Raw genomic sequence first — 14,757 nt, 5'->3', positions numbered from 1 at the left:
GTGTGTTGTTGGGTAGATCATACAGAAGTATTTGAACATACACAAGTCCTGAAATGAGAAAGGAAAGCAGCTACTGAAAAAGAGATATTTTTAAAATTAGTACAATGTATTAATTTATCAATCCTGTTGGTTTTAAGAGTTCTATAAGAGGAGGAGTAACTTTAATGAAGAATAGTTACAAATACCTTGTGCATAAAATAGAACTTCAGTCCTCTGTTGTGCATGTGTATGCACACTGGGTTTTTTCTATCAGTTTTTGTAGGTAGAAGCCAAAGTGATTACCAAAAAGAGGAAAAGGCAATCCCTAGTGGATACAGCAGAGGAAGTAGCATGCTTGATCCACAGGCAAATGGCAGAGCCAGAATGAGCAGGTTTCCTTGACTGTTTGATGCTAGGTCACAGTGCATCCAGCCTAGAGCTGTCAGCCCTTGGTTGGTCTGCATCAACAGAGAATCTGTCAGATGTACTTCAGTGCTGAATGCACTTACCAGGCTGTATTTGTGGGTGAGACTAAAAGTTTTCTTCATTGTGATAAGCTTGCATGTCCTGACATAGGTTTCCATATCCAAGGTAGAAGTTATTAATCATAGCTTCTCGTTAGGAGTGAAACAAACCAGCTCATCTGTTTTGTGCCCTCTCCCTGGTGGAAAGTGTCACTTGGAGCTGCCAAAGTGCCATCCCCTGCCATCCTGGCTCTAGGGCATCAACAGCCTGTCCCTTCATCTGAGCACAGAACTTTTCTAAAGACACTGCCAGTTTCAAGTAATTACTTATTAGGACAGGTTCTTCTTGATTTTTGTCTGAAGCAACAGGGTTTGGGAGAAATACAAACAAAAAGAAACTCTTCCTGATGCATTCTGCACTGTGATTATTAGAGAATGCTTACAGGAGGTGGAAAGCCCCATTGATGTATCTGGTGCCACATTCTGACCAGGCACTTAAATGTTAACTTCTTGCTTTTTATTTAAATGCCCTGAACGTGGAGTTGTGGGCATCTCTGAGTGGGTGGGTGTCTCTTCTGTTCTCTAGCAGAAGAACTTTTGAATCATCTCATTTTCTTCCCTTGCTTCTTCCTCAGCAAGAGGTGGAAATGGTGATAACAGCCTGAATCCAGCAAATTTGTGGGGCAGCAAAAATGCTCCCCACTTCTGGCATCTGTATTTTGATTGTCTGGTATTTTTGGTATTCTGCTGGTGGCTAAAATCACATTTATTGCAGTGGACTTTCAACAGACTACAGGGACACGTATTTAATGGTGGTAGAATAGATAATGAAAGTGCAAAGCCAAGTTTGTTTTTGGTAAAAATGCCATCTGACCATCTGGCATTCAAGAAGCAGGTGTCTCCATCCCTCTGTTAATGTCCCTGTTGAGTGCCTCTGTCTCCTTGCCCCTCCCCAGAGGGGTGTTCCACCTCCTCTGGTTCTGGCTTGTGTCGCAGTGGTGGCACATCAGAGGACTGGGATTGGGATGCCACGTGCTGAACCCTCGGCTGTCAAGAGCATTGATCTTTCTGCTGAGGCAGGGAAAATTTAATTAGCTTATTTTAACATTCATCTTTGTCCTGTGGCTTGGTGGAGTTGATGCTGGCTGGAGCCTCAGTTCCACACAGCTCATTTACTGTAACTAATTATTGCTCATAAGTGAATGGTGCACTCAGCTGGCAGCCTCTGCAGTAAGGTGGAATTTATTCCATTGCAAGTTTTTCATTTATTTGCTGTCAGAACCATATGAAACCTTCCCCCTTCAGGGCAGCAAAACCTTTCTGTTCTTGTTGGACGTTAACTGGGCAAACTGGTGGAAAGCTGTAGTTAGCACAACCCCATGCCAGTGATGTGGTACAGACAAGGTGACTAATTCAGTGACAAAGGATGAGAGTCCAGGAAAGAGAATGAACCTGAACTGCTCTCTAGCTTAAGGTTAGTTGCCTTTCTGAGTATGCATTATGATTGTCTCTGATTTCACACTTACATCTTACTTTTTGTCATTACCTTCTATCCTTCTTTTTAATTTGGTTTAGTTATATGTTTCTTAGTACTCTAGCTCCTGGCAATGCCTGTCCTGTTCTTGCTGAAGCTTTAAAACAGTGAACACTCAAACAAAAGCATTAACTTGAGTCAGTTACCCTATACAGGGAATTAATTTCTGAACAACTAAAGTCAAAAAATTTACAAGTGTCTTGGCCATGAGAAGCTGCAGCCTTTAAATATAGGTGACAGTACTAGCTGGCTTCATAATCCTTGGGGATACTCAAGGACATGTGGTGAGGAGACCCCTTTGTCCCTGACGGGAGACACTTGGGTTTCTGTCTGCTGCTTGCACCTGGAATGTTTTCCTCAGTGTCTTCTGGTCAAAGCCTTGGAGAAAGGAGAGAGGATGGATGGTGGGACAGGCAGAGGCTGTTTCAGCAAGCTAACTACATTTTCTGCCCAGGCATTTCTCTCTGATTAAAGAGAGTCACAAAAAGGGCACTAACATCTGTGGGAACCTTTCTTACTTTTACTAGCTAAACTTAAGACCCTCTGCTACAACTTCGGCAAGAAAAACAGTTCTAAGAAGAAATTGTAGTAGTTCCCTGCCTTGGTATCTTCAGCTGTTTTGAATGTCATACTGGGAAGTCAGTGAGGGACTCTTGCTCTTCTTCCATTAATTTCTGTGCATCTCAGCGACCATTTTCCTCCACCTTCCTCATTCCTGCTTGGGATTGCCCTGCAGCAGAGTCTCTGCATAGAGCAGCTCTGACAGTTCTCCCAGTCTGGAGGGAGTCTGGCTGGAATTGTGCTGTGCTCCATTTCCCTTCCTGATGGACAGGTTTTTGGAGTCAGTGCCAGCTTTTTTTACTGCTGGCCTAGGGAGTAAGCAGCTCCTTGGTGGTCCCCAAAGCAGGCTGGACATAACAGGGAATCTGAATTAATGAGTCTTGGGGAATAAAGCTGAGGGAAAAAGGCTCAGACAGAAATGTACACATGAGATGTAAGGACATTTTATAGTCCCTTACAATGTTGAGTTTATGCTAAATTCACTGCATAGAGACTAGTGAGCATATTTTTCTATTTCTTTGTAGGAACAGAGGGTTTCCCTTGTTTAACAGTCAGACTCAGCATCCCATCATCTGCTTACCCAGGTATGACCTTTTAACTTGTTGGCATAGTTTAACAAGCAGGCTGCTTCAACAAAATAAGAAGGCTTGAGAAAACTTCTCTAGTTCCTGGAATACTTAATTTTTCTGGGGCTACTTCCTGTTTTTGCAACACTCCTACTTTTAGAAAGTAGGAGTATTTTAAGTAGATTTTTTTCCAAAAAGTCTCCTGCATCTGATGGGAGCCACAGTGTCCATTGTCAAAGCAGCTGTCTCACTTTTGCCTTAGCAAGAACCTGCTTACAGCCCTGGGTGGAAAGGGCCTAAGATGGTGATGATCCAAAGGCAGAGCATCTGAGAGAGGTGACAGTGCTCCTGCACTCTGCTCTCATTTGTCTCATCCTGCTGCTGCACTTGGTTGTACTGCAGGAAAGATGAGAATGATTTGGCAGAGTAATCACAAGCACAATGATTCCTGATCTCCAGAATCAAAAATGATTGGGTGAGATCAAAGAAATGCATTTTTTCTGCTTTTGGGAAAGAGAAAACATTCAGAAGACTCCTGTCCAGAAGAATAAAAACAAGCATTAGAGAAAACCTGTGTCATGTGGATGAGTAGATACATGTTTTGTCAGTATTTCTGTATTCACATGTATTCATTCCAGTTTGATTTTCAAGTGAGCATAGTTGCTATATTCACAAGCATGAATTTTAAATGTTAAAGACAAAATACTGAACTCCAGCAAAAGGGAACAGAGTTTGATTGCAAAACTGCATCTGAAGCATAAGGAAGAAATGCAGTTGTGAGCAGGGTGGCAAAGTGCTGGAGCTTCTGCTGGTGTAACTTCATTTGGGCAGGGCAGGGGGCAACACTGCCATTATTTTGGGGAGAAGGGGTGTGTTTGCTGTGGCCTTGCAACACAAGCAGAATGAAGGTTTCAGTTAGCACAGATGCCTGTAGAAGCTCATGTAACCTCTCAGCCCAGCAAGCCAGAGGAGGTTCAGACTCTGCATCCTATGAAGAGTAGCATGAACACATAAGAATGAAAGTTTTATTCAGGTGGTAAAAGTACCTACTTTGCCTTGTCACTAATATAAAGGAAGGTGTTGGTTTATGGCAGTTTAGGACACGTTTTTGTGAGATCATTGTTGAGCAGTGAGCAAAATCAATCTCCTGTATTCTCCTTGAGTAGTCAGCCATGCTTCTGAGGCTGCCTGGATACTTAAAGATGGAAAATTGAAGGATCAAGCACAGGTTTAAAGGAAAGCAAGCTGATGCTACAGGATGAAAAAAGGTAATAGTGTATGGTGTAGGATTTGTGTGGACATGTACATGTGCACTTCTGTGTGTATGTATTGGGTACAAGGCTGCTTTTGGTCTTGAGCTATTATAAGCCTGTAAATCTATCAATTTCCCAACCAGCCCCTAGTTTACTTCTGCATGCAGTCTCTCCTGGATTTATGAACTTGAAGGAAATGGAAATAGAGAATCAAATTTGGCTGTCTGCATTTGTAGGCTGTAAAAAGCAGACGCATAAGTTGATTTTCCATACGTGAACTTTTCTCTCTCACAAGCCATGGCACCACAGGCCTGACATGGGCTGTGGGGGCACATAAAGTGTGTGTGTGCCAGCCTCTCCTGTCTTGAGCCATATGATGTGCCTGAGGATTAAGGTGCTTCTTGTTGTTTGCTATTCCTCCTCCTGGAAAGCACAGCACAGCCACCCCAGCAGTTTTGGAAGCAGCCATTTGCCTTCTGGGCCTCAAACTGTGGGAGGGCAGGAGCCACCCCAGCCCGAGCATTTGCTCCCATCAGGATCCCTTTGCTCCTGGAGGCTGCCAGCACATCCAGCACCCTGCAGGCTCCTGCCAGCCTCTGCCAGGCAGGAGGGGCACCATAAGCAGTGATTCTGCACGCTTCAGGAATTTTCCCATGGCCTCAGAATACCCCTGCAGCAGTGCAAGTACTAAATGAAGGATTAAATTAGCCTGCAAGACTTAAAGTACCAGGCAGTTTTTATTGCAGTTGCCATTTTGCTGTTGATAATGTTCCAGTAGTGATAAAGTAAGTTCTCAGTTGTCTGCTGTGCACAGCTTAAATTGTCTCTGCAGATCCCACCCTTAACTGCCAGACCTAAATGATTGCTCTTGGAATAAAGAATATATCCATGGAGTGCTCCATAGCCTCTTGATGCTGCTCAGAGGCCACAAATAGTTTAAGAAGTTGGCAAGTCTGAAATGAAAAGAGACAGAAACAGTCATAGATCAGAAATAGCATTTTCTTCACGGGGTTTCTGCATCAGTGATTAGAAAATCAAATACAGGTGTAAGATGCTGTGAGCATTGCTGTCTCTCCTTTGTCTCTGTGTGACTAACAGTGAGAATTTGCAGTGGAAATAATGTATCACAGGTGTGGGACAGGGAAAGCTGTGAGGTGGGGGTCAGCAAAAGGAGATGTGTAAGAGCATCCCCCAAGGCTGGGCTGCTGGATGGGGAGGAGGAATAGCAGAACCAGGAGTGTGGCACAGAGGGCATCAGGAATGGGTGATAAAGCTCTCTGAGCTGGGATGTCAGTACAGCCTGTGTGCAGCATTTGGAGCTGGGGACTCAGCTTTGGGAGAGTTGCAGCATTCTTCTGGTACTGTGGTTTTGCTTCTGGGGCTGCTGCAGAAACTCCTCATGCTGGTCACTGGGCCCTGTGGTTCCCTGTGCATTGTGAACAAACTTAGCATCTCATTCTGACACGAGCTTTTCTGTGTGTGAGCTGTCTCTCTGAAGGGACCCCAAAACACAAAGGTGCCAAGAGCATTTACTGATCTGGGGCTGTTTCTAAGCAAGAGAGGGGAACTTTTAGCACCCTTGTAAGGCTCTGTCACATTGAGATTACAGGTAATGTTGAGTAACCTTTTGAGTGTATGCGTTGTTTGAATTTCTTTTTCTGCTGTGAACCTCCTAATGCTCAGAAGGGGAGGCACGGAGATGGGGATGAAGCTTGGCAGCAGCCATCTGGAGCAGAGCCTTGAGGGCAGCAGGAGGTCAAGCTGAGCATGCAATGCACTCAGGGAGAGCATTTGTGTATTGATACTTTGTTCAATTAGGCTGGAACCCCTTTGGATACAGGCTCATCTTAGATGAATTTTGTACAGGGCATACCTACACCGTAGCTTGTGTTTTAGGGTTAGAACTTTCCCTCATCAGTAACTGAATGTTAACATTATACAGAAAGATGTCAGTGAGGAATGATTAGAATATCTTTTAGAAAAGAAATATGAATTGATACTCACTAGAAGGGTTTCTTGTAGTCTTGTAGTAGCTGCAGAAGAAATGTTGGTTTGGTTTCTGAGGAGTAAAAAATTCTGGTGGATCTTGTTTTTTATTTTGCTAACTTTGGGGTTGTTTGTTTGTTTTGGTTTTTGGGCTTTTTTGCAGTGGTTGTTGTAGCACTAGGGAAAGTTGGCAAGTGGGCAGAGTGCAAGGTGGAGCTTAGTGGCATTTTTGGTGTTGTTTTCTTCTTTCTTTTCCCATGCAGTTGGCTTGAGTGTGTCCTGCTTGGCATTGGGAGGGCTGCAATGAGGCATCCCCACTGGGTGGTTCTGACATGGGGCTGAAGGAGGCTCTTGGCACACTTATGTCACAGTCAGTGTGACATCCATTCCTCCTTCATCAGCCTTCCTCTTAAAAATAGTCTCCTGCCAACCAGTAGGCTATTCTGCGATCTCACTTGAAAGAAACTTTGAGCTTCCAGGTCAAACTTACAAAAGGTCCTTGTACCAAACCAGCCTTTGGGATTTCCTCCTTTGTGTTTCTCACTTAGCATCAATCCACCTCTTTCCTCCTTTGAAAGGAGGGCTGTCATCAGTTTTGTAATCAACTTCTCTTCCCTCCTTTCTTCTGATTGTCCTAATAGCCATTATCTGTGCCTTCACTCCTTTGCAAACGCCTGTTTTGAACACAACCTGTTTTGAATATTTTGTTACTTGTATCTGTGAACTAGCAAAAGTAGAATTTGCTACATTTTGAAAGGCTTGAGACGTGATCATTAAGCAGTGGGAAGGACACAGAATGTCCTTTGTTACTGTCAAATCATGATGATGACGGTGCTGGTGTTAGTAATGTTGCTGTGTAGCAGGCTGAGTCACTAGTAGATGCTTAAAACCTGTTTACAGCCAAGAATCAAAGCAATTCAGGCAGAAATTGACAGGCAGGTTACCTGACTTGCTGCAGCTTTTCAGCAAACCTCTTCCCAACTCTTGGGATGCAAGAGGTGGGCCAGAGAGAGCAGGAGTGGAGAGGAAGAAGGAAATGTCATCCTTCCTTTCCCCTCTGTTGTGATGAACCACAGAGCTTAATTTCAAGGAAGGGAAACAGTGTCCTGTGTGTTGCAGCTTATGCTTGATTCCTTTGTCAAGGTCAGCAGGCAAGCCCAATACAGAACTTTTCCATTTCTGTGCAGTATTTAAGTGACTTTATAGAGGAGCAAAATTAAGGAAGTGATGGTAGTTGCTGAGCTGCATTTTGGTTTTGTGAACCCTTACTGCAGCTGTTTCTGCATCTCCAGCAGTCAAGTCAACATAATCCCTCTTGCAGCTCAGGAACCAGCTCAGTGTGCTAGTGCTGAATTTTCACAATTGTGATTTTGTCCCCTGGATGACGTGGAGGGAAAGAAAACACCATGGAATAGAAGCTCATCTCTTCTAAAGGCAGTTGAATTTTTGCTGTGTACATCCTTTTTGAGAACTAAACATCTTGCTAAGGATTATAGCTTTACAGCTATATGAAAAAGAAATTGCTCAGACTTGTAAAAATTACAGTTTCAGTTTTCAAAAGTCCTTGCTGAGTGGTGCACATCAGCCCTTTTTTTTGCAGGTATGACTGCTCTGGGGGCCTGCTCACAAAGGCCTTGTATCACCTGTCTCCTCCAGTGGTCTGACATGTCCCTTGCTCATCTTCACAGCAAACCCTGCTGCTGTCTACAAACACTTAGTCCTCCTGCCATGTTCTCTTGAACTTTCCTGAGGAGCATCTGGTTCTGGCTGGTGTCAGGACAAGGATGCAGCACCCAGGGATGTGCTCTTGTCTCTCACTGAGGGGGGAGCTGGAAGTTGTCTGCAAAGCAGCTGGGGGGAAAATGATCCTGTTCACACTTAATACCTGTAAATAATTTTGTAATGCAAGTCACAAGTTCCTAAGCAATACTGCCTGTAAGCTCAGTGTTAGGGAACCTGACACTCAGGAGTTAAGCCTTCTTTAACTGTAGTTAAGCAGTTGTGATGGCAAATATGCTTTTCAAAGAGGTAGTGGGAATAATGGAAGTGCTGTGAGCATTCTCCTTGAGAGAAGTTTGAGAGGCACAGATTTGCCACTTATGAGAAGAACAGATGTTTGAATCCTCATGTCTTTTTCCAGCCTAGTTGATAAAACCTTTCATAATAACAACCAAAAAATACTGTAGTTTTCATCTTTAAGATGAATCTTTTCTCTTATTGTTAATCCCTCTGAGACTTTGGGCCCTTCTGAAGCTGGAAGTTATAATTCAGTGCAGTCTCTAGCCATGACAGTTTGGACAGCTGGAATAATTATACAGGGAGTGGGGTGTAATACACCATGCAATTAATGTTCAAGTGAGGTCTTGATGTGAGAAGTGAGATCCTCTCATGGCTTGTCTCTCTGTTGTTTTCTAAATCATCCTTGAATTTTTACATTAGAAGACTTCAGGACATTACTGTAAGATTGCTGGTTGTTCTGCCTTTTGCCATGTCTGTGTGGGAAAGCTGGGGTAAATTGCAAGGCACTTTGATCAGGAGTCCTTCTTCAATGACTAATTCCTGATGTTGCACTTAACCTGCATCTCGGTGAGTTTCCTGCAGCATACTCTTAGTAACAGCTCGTTAGTATTCTTATTTTCACTTGTAACTTCTTTGGAGCAAGAAAAAATGTTTTGCTTTTTTATACAGTTACTCTTGCATCAATTTGTCTGCTAATAATCATAAGAACATCCACTCTGTGCTGAAAACAGAATTAGACACAACAGGATTTTGAGTCTAAGGTTAATAATGGTGGCATGCCTGGGAACTAGATACTGTGTACAACAGCTTTTGCTGTGATTCTTCTTAATGCTACATGATTCATTGCTGTAGCTATCATAATATTAGTGACTAGGTGTCCAAGTCTGGATTAGATCACTGTTGTGCTGGATGCTGTGTGCTCAAACAGCAGAGTTGCTGCAGACCCCAAGGAGCTTACAGTCAATCTCCACTGAGGCATGGAGCTCTGGGCAGCCAGAAAGGACACTCTGGAGGGACAGAATTTGCCAGTGTAATTAGTACCTTAGAGACTCCATAATTCATGCTGGGAAATTGTAACCTCATAGGATATACAGCTTACAAGGGATCAAATCCTAATTTACTCGGGGGGTGTTGCAATTTAAAATCCAATGTACAGTGAAGTGTAGAAAAAGGAGGTCAGCTTCACCTCTTGTTTGTCTCTGCTGTTTTAGTATGTTTTCCCTAATACAGCAAAAGTCAAGTTAGTAATGCAGCTCTATTTCTGCAAATTGTTCACTGTAGGAAGTAATAGAAATGGACAAAATAGTTCAGTTCCACTTAAAACGAATGTAAATGTTGGCCTTAGAACAGAATTGGATCACCCTGCTGCCCCTTTTTTCCCCTAGGTTCTGAATGTTCAGATAACTGGCTTCCAGCTAGCAGTAAAACCATCAAATAAGGGTGAGAAAACCTATTTCTTTCTGGCCTGAGTGAGGAAGATTTGATAAAGTCATGAAAGTGCCTTCTCTTGCAGTCTGAAATGCATCTAGACCTCCCAGAGTAGATCTGTATTTTGAAATGCCTGAAGTCAGGACTTGCTCTTAGTTTGAGTTCAGCTCAGTGCTGGAAATGGTGTTGCCAATTGAACTGGTTTTGAAATGAAAATAATGAGTATTATTTGTCAGTGTGGGGTAGCATCCAGTATTGGCTCTCTGCTTAGAGCTTGTGATGTTTATCACTACTCTATGCACAATCTCTACACCACCTCTCCAGCCCCTGTATTCCCTTCCTGTGGTACTATGTACTGCTGGTTTTCTCATCTTCTTGGTTCCCTGTGGAAGATTCCCACACTCTACTGTGATCTTTCAGATTCCCAGCATCTGATTATTTCTTTCATACCCACTTTGCCTTACTAGTGTTGTTTTCTCTCGTTCTTCATTGAATTATCTCCATTTACTCCTTGGACCTTTGGGATTTCTTGACTTACTTTCCATTTTCTCAGCAACTTTCTGTGTCCTCTGTGCAGTGACTTCTCTCTCTCTGTGGGTTAACCAGCACCTGTTTCATCCTTAACCTGTCTGTGCTTAGACAGTTAGTTTGGCCTGGAAGAATATGTGCTGTGGCTGCATGTGAGCTCCACATCTACTGAGTAGACTACCAGGACACTGCCAGACAGGAGAAATACAGGCTGAGCTCTTCTCCTTGTTTGTTTTTTTCTTTTTTAACTTTGTAGAAGCATTTATCGTCTCTCTCTTCTATCCATCTGTGGATTTCCTATGGTGGTTGGTAGGAGTTTAGAATCTTCTGTCAAACGTGGTAGAAATTGGCCAGTGTAGCTGACAATTATGAGTGTGGATAGACACAGCAGACAGGCAGGGACAGGAAACAGGAGCACAAGTAGCGTAAGAGAATTAAGGAATTTGTGTGTTGAGCTGTATCTTCAGCTAAGGTGAGCAGCAGAACCAACCAGGCAGTTTACAATACTGGTTTGACATCAGGGAGAAATCTGAAGGACCTGTTTTGTATATATGGAGGCAGATTGGTATCAGGGAATTGATGCATACCTTGTAGCTTTATGTTTTCTTAAATGAATTCTGGGACTATATTGTGTCACCTTTTTAATTCCTACAGTTCTTTGTACAAGTATTTTTAGAAATGAGCATCCATCAGAAGAAGGAATGCAGCAAGCTTTATATAGATTCCTGGAGGAAAGATGTGGGAAGTGCTGTGGAGTATCTGTGAAAGAAGTCATTTAGAGACAAGCCAGTTGGTCAGGCCAGCAGCCCTATGGGGTCGAAATAAGAATCTACATTTCTGATTGTTTTTATGATAATACCAACAGCAGGGGACTCCTTAATGCAGTTTGTAGTCTGCAGTCTTCATCAGAGACTTCACATCCACATTCTAAACTGTGGCTATTCTGTCAGTCCTGGCTGATGATGGAGAGTTCTAAGGGATCAAGTTCCGTTTCAGCAGCACCAGAGGCCTGAGCTGAGCTTTGAGGCACCCAGGGACTGGAGCTGTTTGGCAGCCTCTGTCCCCAGAGCTGTCAAGCAGGCACACAGTGCCCCAGATCCCTCTGTTTCCCCTGTGTGCTCTGGTGGCCACTGTTGCAGTTCTTCCTTTTGAGTCTCCTTTTTGTGGATTCAGGTTTGCTGTGCCGTCTTCAGGCAGATGCTGTATCTGATAAATGTCCTTCCTTGAGCAAAACTTTCTGAAACCTGGATCCAAAGGCTTTGGTTGCCCAGCCCTTGCCCTGAAGGGTTTGCAGCATAAATAGGCAAGTTACACACCATGTGAATATTGTGGTATGTATTTTACAGATGGGAGCACTGAGGCATGGGCTTGTTTAGTCATAAGTTCAAGGTAATAGTGCCAGGTGAGCAGCAGAGTCCTGGACTAATTCTAATCTTGGATCTCAGTGCCTTAACCAAAAAACTGCTCTGCCTTTCTAAAAATCCTTGTGATTGTAGGAGTATCTTTATTACACCACAATTGTATGAGGAAGAAGACTTCTTTTTGAGTGAAATAATCTTGAAGGCACTTCCATTGGTGCATGAAATTTTTCATCCCTTGATCAACTTTAGCAAATTCTGTGCAGGTAATGCCTAATAGAAGAAGACAAATTACTAGAAAAAAATAAATTAACAATAATCCTTAGAAGACGTGAAACAATCATGGTCTTAGCAGCCTATAGATAATAAGAGGGAAATCTCTTCATTTAAAATTCCTAATGTTACTAATCTCCTGGTAAATCCATGCCTATGAAGGATAAGTCAAGCTTTTTCTTAAACACAGAGTTCTTTTGTCAGTGGGAGGTTTGGATGATCATAAGCATTATTCTTCTCCTGTTTGCAACTCTATGGGGGCATGATCCCAGAGTCACTGGGATCATGAAAGAGAAGAGGAGGAAAGAGAGAAGGAGAGGAGGAAAACCAGAAAGAAAGAGAGAAGGAGAGGAGGAAAAGCAATAGAAAATGATGCCATTGAGCCAAGGGTCTGTCTGAGCTGGTCCTGCTGGCCTGAAGTGGCACAGACACTGTGTTGTGGGTCATCAGTGTGAAAGTGGGCTGCATAGAGATCAGCCATGGCTAATGTCAGTCTGATTGTTCTGTTTGTTATCAGCTCAGCCTCTTCTCATATCTCTTTGCACCACATCTCACCCTCCTGTATGAGATACCCATGGTTTTCTCAGTATACAGGGTCAAGCTTTGCTCATGTTTTGCCTGTGTGGTGTACAACCCATGGAAGTTGGTGGGAGTCAGTTCTGTACATGTGCAGGAGCAGGAAGGGGTTGACGTGGAAGCTCCAATCAGTCAGTGGGTACAAATTTGGAGGTGGGGTAAGTCAATGTAGTTCTCTTGACCTCAATGAAATTACCTCTGATAGATGCTCCTTAGAATTCTTCACCAAAGTATGGCTGACAGCAATCTAAGAAGTCTCTTTAGGATCTTGCCTGGTGGGGGTTGTAACATTCTCTACATCTGATGTTCTAAGTTCAGGCAAATGCACTTGTATATTTTTGCATGGCTGAGAGCCTCTGGTGTCACTGGAAGATGTTGGTGCCTCCCCCAGCCTAGGTGGTGCAATCCTGCCATGGAGCCTGTGAGATTCAGATAGGACATCTCTGTCTTTATGGTATCCCTGCTGCTGGTGCATGGGTTTGTTCCTTCCTCTGGTGGAACCCTCTATCATCTGTGATGCTTTACTTGTGGCAGGTGAAAGTACAGCTGCAAGGGCACACATTACACATAACATTCAAAATGGAGAGAGCAACTATTAATGTTGTGTAAAGATGCAAGTGAAGGACTGGGAGACCTGCCTGCTCCACTGAAGCTATCTCAAAGGTCTGTTTTATCCCCCTTGTTTCAACTGACTTTACATTTTCCTTTTGAGATGGTGGTATCCAGGGTTTCTGGCATAGTTCATATTCATGCCATCTCTCTCTGTCTCTCTGACTGATAGAGTTTTCCTCATGGAGCTGCTGCTTTTGAAGCCTGAAGGATGCCTAGCGTTCCAACATGGATGATGTTGTGGAGAGGGTGATTGATCTTTCATGGGGAAATTAATTCTGTTCTCACCTTCAATGAGATACCATTTAGGTGGTCTCTTAATTGCAATAGCAATCGTTTCCCTCCTGTGGAGAAGTTGATATATCTTTAAAGAGAGAGCTCTGTGACTCCTTTTGAGCAAGTGCTTAGTGAGTAGTTCTGATCAGAGGTGGGAAACTCTTCCATTTTCTTGCCCACTACTGCCTGCAGGCCATTCCTACAGTCTGCATCACTTGTGGCATTTCACACATTCAAGCTGCTGACCAAGCTGCTTGGTGTGGTTTGTTGCTGGTTTTTGTTTCAGCCACAGTGTAATTATCTGATTTGTCATGGCTGAAGGCTTGGGGTGCAAACTCTGGCTCCTAGTCAGGAATGCAGTGTCCATGTCCATTAATCCAAATGTAAGGCTGTAAATTAAAAAGAAAAAGAAGCAAGAAGCCTAGAAGATACAGTGCTATCACTTGAGTTTCTAGAAGTAAATATTCTTAAAAATCAGCATAAATGTATAAAGCTAACAAATTAGTAAGGATGAAGGGGAAAGCAGAGGGTTTCATAGCTTTGATTTATCTCAGATATCAACTGAAAACCTTTTTGTCCTGGGTGGCTGTTGGAGTTGCTCTCACATTTAACATACATGTAATTGTCTGGATTTCAAATCAAACCTTGTATCATGGTGCAGTACATGCATGTGCTTTATCTTCCTCAAATGGAGTATTGCATAAAAGTACTGGACAGCAACCGAACCGTCAACTAAATTTTTTCCTGAATAAAGTATTCAGCAAAATAAATCTCTCTGGGTGTCTCTGCTGCCTCTTACTGCAGAAGGCTGGGGAGCTTGTGAGAATGCTGCAATGCAGCAAGTGTACTACCACTGATTAAAAGTAGATTTTTTTCATTTTGTTTTGTTTTGTTGTTGTTTTTACCCCCTTTCTGCAAGCTTGTGGGAGGCATTTTAATCGAGTTCTCATGGTAACAAACATAATTTAAAAGCACCAAAGCCTACAAAATTAGGCTTTTTTCTGTATGTGATTGAGGTGGGTGTTCAAGTCATTACAACTGCAGTGATGCTGGTTATTTCAGGGTTTCTGGTGCAGAGATGACAAGGGAAGTAAAATGGAAGCAGGTGGTGCTAAATGCAGAAAACATTCATCATCTTTTTACCAGGTTCCATTGTTGTGCTCTCTGTAAAGAGGGTGCAATTAAAGTAGTGTGTAATGTACTCCTTATGTTGCTATTTCATTCTTTCAGATGTATTCTGGCATCACAGTTATGCCATATTTGTATTTCCTGAGGAAGGCAGTTTTAGTGACTGATGTTTTGATTCACTATTGCAAGCATGAGTCCCCATCAAAGCACACATGAAAA

The 14,757-nt window shown here is 43.0% G+C and overlaps 1 protein-coding gene across 32 annotated transcripts in view; it reads left to right on the top strand.

The window, feature by feature from the left end:
* Positions 1-14,757, top strand: part of MAP2 (microtubule associated protein 2) — a 222,191-nt gene that overhangs the window by 118,631 nt on the left and 88,803 nt on the right. For 4 of the 32 annotated variants that reach the window (XM_077181073.1, XM_077181068.1, XM_077181078.1 and 1 more), the window contains one exon: positions 3,063-3,122. The exons of the other annotated variants lie outside the window; for them this stretch is intronic. The gene's annotated coding sequence lies outside the window, so the exon portion shown is untranslated. The remainder of the gene's footprint in view (positions 1-3,062; positions 3,123-14,757) is intronic. 32 annotated transcript variants of the gene reach the window in all.

This window comes from Agelaius phoeniceus, chromosome 7 (genome assembly GCF_051311805.1).
Source record: "Agelaius phoeniceus isolate bAgePho1 chromosome 7, bAgePho1.hap1, whole genome shotgun sequence".
Taxonomy (NCBI): domain Eukaryota; kingdom Metazoa; phylum Chordata; class Aves; order Passeriformes; family Icteridae; genus Agelaius; species Agelaius phoeniceus.
Note: the sequence above shows the minus strand (reverse complement) of the source record. Positions and strands in the feature narration are given on the sequence as shown.